This window comes from Etheostoma spectabile, chromosome 9, assembly GCF_008692095.1.
Source record: "Etheostoma spectabile isolate EspeVRDwgs_2016 chromosome 9, UIUC_Espe_1.0, whole genome shotgun sequence".
Taxonomy (NCBI): domain Eukaryota; kingdom Metazoa; phylum Chordata; class Actinopteri; order Perciformes; family Percidae; genus Etheostoma; species Etheostoma spectabile.
In genome coordinates, this window is record NC_045741.1 from 21035578 (window position 1) to 21040880 (window position 5303).

Here is a 5303-nt window from a genome sequence, read left to right on the forward strand (position 1 = left end):
TTTTTTAACAGTATTTCCAGACTGGGCTAAAGTACTCATTTGCCTAGAGGGAAATTTAGTGTCCTTTGCAAACTGGATTATAGCGAGTTTCACGTAATAATTTTGACCGCCACAGTGGTCTGGGGGACAGTACCTACATTTTACATTAACACTGTGTGCCATCTTACAGTTCTGTTCAGATGGCATGCTTTGACCTTTTGTGTTGTGGAGGTTTATAAATTCCTGGCACATGTTTAATGTGCCATGTCGTTGCCCTACACTACAGAGCCATATGGCCTACAATCAACAACCGGACCCCTCTCGGACAAATAAATAATAGAGGTTGCAAAGACTAAATGTCAGCCATTTACCCAATCTCACTAATAATCCCTCAGCCTTGTCAGAGGGTGCAGATGAGAGGATGTGATCACAGATACAGTAGCTTTTCATCTTGCAGTTGGACAGCTCAGTACAGATGGTGGGATGCAGAGCAGCATGCAGCAGGATTGATTACAGCAGCCTTGTGTGTGAAGGTAAGGAGGGTGACATGTAAACTTGCATGTTATGTATGCCTGCATGTGTACTGTATATCGGTCTGTACATGTAGACCGGCAGCTCCACTGTTCCAAGGCTGTCCTGAATGATGGATCTTCCCTGTTTCTGAGTTGCGCTGAGGTTGCAGCTCCCCAATGTAACATTCATCGCTCAGGATGCACCCCCACAACTCGGTCACGCACACGCCTCAAAATGCAGGTATTCCGAGGAAACACCCTGGAGAATTCACTACAGGGGAATGTACTCAGCTGGATTCTAGCAGACACCTACTGAAGAGAAGATGTGACTCATACATTTATAAGTTATAAGTATTTTACATTTAGTTGACTTTAGATTGAGTACATACTGTACCTCCCTAGAGGTGTGATAATCAGCTTGTGCTAAATAATTTGTTACCTTTAGTTATAGTTAAGAGTATTATTTCCTGTTTGTGAAGTTTCCAAAAGGTGCTCTTTTAATTTATTGACTGTTGCATTCAGAAGCTTTAATAAGAAGCTGGGTAATAACATGCTGGGTGTTGCACATAGAAATGTTAAACATTTAACTAAACCTGAATACTGTAAAAAATAAATTGGTATTATCTTGCCTTTAAAATGTTGCTGCTTTAATGCCAACTAGATTTCGGTGAACCTGAGAAACAAATGCCTAAACAAGAAAGTTTATCAGGGTTACAACATAATTAAAATGTCATTATACGAAAAGGTTTGGATGCTTGTAGGGATTCAATCTATACTGTAACGATAGGGATTAGAAAGTTGTTGGTAGTAATGGAAAGTATATCTTAATGAGAGAAAATATGCAAAAACACCAAATAATCCAGCTATTTTAACCTTACCGACTGTTGTATGGAATTGTTTACGGGCTGTACTTCCCTTTTCCCAATTTGTTTTAGCTGCCAATTGCCCTGAGTTGATTGGAAGGTTATTCAGATCACCTGTTGCAAAGGGTCTGGGGACTGGCTCCTAAATAGTAATTGAGAGCAGCTTGGTGCATTGTTGCTCTTGTCCAATCATGGCGTGGCGACACCATGTCTTTGGGGGCATTCTGATCATTCCTTAATTCAATGCAGAATTTATTTTAGCTAAATAAAAGCCTAGCATGAGTAGATATTATAGTACACCTTTCCACATGCATCAGGACAGATGTTATTGCCATTTGTGCTTTAAGTTTTTGCTCGCCTAACGACTAACGACTAACTAAGACCCTCAGAATTTATTTAAATTATTGGTTATATTTCATTGAAAACCTTTTTTAGGCACATTTCCTAATTAGTAAAGGAAGGCACTTATGAGATTTGTTTTTCCAAGTAAATAGTTGTTGTATACATGAGGTTGGGAACTGTGGCTCAAGGTGGAAAAAAAGATTACAGCCATGCAGCTGGCCAACTGCAGGCTACTCTCACATGTATGTGTCTTTCCCCAGACACACAAAAGTAGTGTTAGGTCAACTCCCAAGGAAGTAGGGCAGAAGTGTCACTTAGACTCTCTCACTTGACTGGTGAGTGTTGACATCCCGTCGTGGCGGGGGATCCAGGTTGGCAGCTGCTGCAGGACTAGCAAGCTGAGTCACAGCAGCTCAAGAATGATGAACTTGAACCAAAAGAAATCCCACGTCATAAAATAATTTAGCAAACACCTTGAAGTCTGTGAAATGGTGTTAAAAGCCTCCCCAGGTGTTTTTTTTTGATGAATTCAGAAACCAAACAACAGTCAAGTCAAAGAAATAAATCAGCATTAGGGCAAATATCGACTGTAAAAGCTTTCAGAGTGATGCCATTAAAGTAACTGACTGCGGTCTCCCGTTCCCATTATAGTTACTATTCATCTTTACATCACAAATGGAAAATTTCCGACGCATTTCATGTAACTCTCGCCTGTCAACCGCCCTTTTAACATCCGCCCCATTTCTTTTGTTCTCTGTCATCTATCTGATGCCCCATTAACTATGCTGTCCTTGAGTATTCTTAAGGGCCATTAAACCAGTATCGTCCTTTTCTCTAGTCCTTCTTCCATCAAATAAAAAACTATACAGGTAAACACATCCTTTCCTGTATCTGATTTTATCTGAAGCAGTATGGTGGCAGGCAACAAAAAACATTGTATGCCTCTGAGCAGCAAAGAAAAAATATTGCATGCATCAGATGTCTTCAGACGTACAGCAAGTATTTTGGAAAGTGCCTAAATGAAGGATGACTAAAGTAGTCCTGTGTGTGTCTGCATGTATGCGTGCTCACGCTGACCCAGATTCACCAGTGCAGTGGGCACTGTGCCAATCCAAATTACAAAAACTATATTTCTAGTTAGTCTACAACCTTTTAAAATAAAGTCTTGTTCCCATGTTGACCTGCTTCCCAGGTTCATGTTTTAAATGTTTTGTTTTGGATTTTTATCTTTACCTCCATTATATTTGGGTGGAGGCCAACATCAGATAGATAAAGCCATAAAGGTTTTTGTTTTCCTGAAAATGGCAACTTCTTGGTTTTTCTTAATCATAATATGAGGAAAAAAAGGTGAAGTAGATTATGTACCTTTGGCCGAGGACAGTTCAATAAAAGATCTTTAAGCTTCTGTTAGGGAACATTGCCCCACATTAAAAATGTTCTTTTCAAGGTTATCCTCTTCATCTTTTCATAAAGCTACCCTTGTTATTGCAAGTCTAACAGTGTTCGGGATGTAATATTGAGGAGCTTTTGTCTTCCTATGAAAGTCCTTGGTCAATATATCCTTATCTCATTTTCATATATCGCTTCAGTCCCTTAAGATAAGACAGCGATATATCAAACAGAGAGTGGGAGCCAACGTTGGACATGTGTTATGAAAAAATCAAATTGAGAGGGAAGGAGATCGAGAAGTGTGGTAAGTGAGAAAGAGAGCTACAGAAAGGGAGACGAGGCAGAAGGACTGACGGGCAGACAAACTGTACTTGTTTAGCATTGTAAATGAGTAGCAGGTCAAATTTATGGAGGGTCAGGTGTGCTTGTTCAGCAGTAATAGGCTGTCAGAGAGCTCTAACCAGTCCCCTGTCTCCCCCACCCATGCATGTCTGAGGCCAGCAGGACGTGGCTGACGTGCTGGAACTCCCAGGCCCAACATTACAGCAGAAACGTGGGACCATGGCTCTTGGAGTATAGCTGTCTCAGACACAGCTCTGTGAGTCTGCATGCGTTGACACTGATAAATACTCACTCTGGCTGGATCACACTCAGTGAAGGCGAAGGCGGGTTACACTGTAAACCCAGATTTAGTACTTGTTGGTGGTCACTACGTATTCTTTCATGTTTTATTAGAAAAAACATATTAATTACTAAGTCACATTAGTTGTTTTTCAGAATCTGCTAAAGTTTGCAGTGCACAGATCATATTAAGCAGAGATAACTACATTAAGATGCAATATGTAATACTGGGAGCTAGACTTGTGTAAAAATTCAAAATGCTGGAGAGAGTCGTCTCCCCCGCCCCTTCCTCCCCAGACTCGAAGTTTACGGAGGTTGCCAGGCCGAGACCCCAGCATCCATGGACTCGCTGTCTCCTTCTTTCAAATGCACTTCCAATGTTTACCAGGGGTTTGTTATGTCTCTGGTCACGCAACTGTTAGAAACATGCCGGGTTTTTTAGGTCGGGTAGAATCTATCTATCCCGTTCATTTGTTTGCTGCTTTCATGGCTGTACTAACGATGGGTTTACGTTTTTACAGGTAAATTTATTTATTGTTGTACCATGACCGAGACCCGGGTGGGGACTGATAGCTTCTTGGCATATACACAGATTGGAAATCAAAATGTCTGTCTTTAGAGTGAAACTTTCAATGCAAAGCAATTTGTTTGATATTTCTATCAATTCAATCTTCAATTGAAAGGTCATTGCACAGGTTGTACACATCAAAGGCTGTTTACAGGTATTGGGGAGTACTGCATACCGTATGTGAAAAAGGATGTACGTATAAAGCCTTTTGTGACTGCACAAAGTCTGATGAATGTCCTCACGTGACATCCCTTGAGGCAGCATTGGTTGTTTAGAATTAAAAAACATCTTGAGATGTGGAGTTCAAAAGAAGTGAGCTCACCAGACCTCTGTAGCCTGCTTGGCATCTGTGGTTGAGGCTAGTGGCTCGAGGCTACATTAACCGCTGCTAGCATAACCAATCTCCAATCTTTCAGCAGTTGAGTTGAAAGAAGAATAAATGTCTGGAATAAAAAAAAGACAATATCTGTTTTTTATTCTTCTTTTAAAAATAAAACTGTCCATTGTGAGTTATGATGTTGTAGGTGGATTGCTTTCTTAAATTCAAATCGGCTTTATTGGTAAAGTATTCAGATAAGCAAATCCGCATCTGAGCTACAAATATCAACAATATTAACAATGCGATGTAAATGCACATCCTTTTACAATTCAAGTAAACTCAAATCAAGTAAATCTAAAACTACCAGTCCCTGCCAATCACTAATCAGCGTGTTCTTTAGTAACCCAATTAACTCCATGTTTAGTGCACTGCATGCTGTTTGAGATGCTGATGCCATCTGAGCGGCATCCTCCCAACAACCACCAGTATCATGACCTCTTTCAGATTAAGAGTAAGGATATCCAAAATAGGAGATTGTACTTTTTACAGATTAGGGGTTATTCCCATAATAAAGCGTTATCATTAAAAATTATCATCTATTTGCTCCTAAAGTACTGAAAATCTCATTATTAAAGAAGTAAAATCATCAAACCTCTTATTTAAAATAATAGATGTAAGATACTAATATGGATATATATATATATATATAT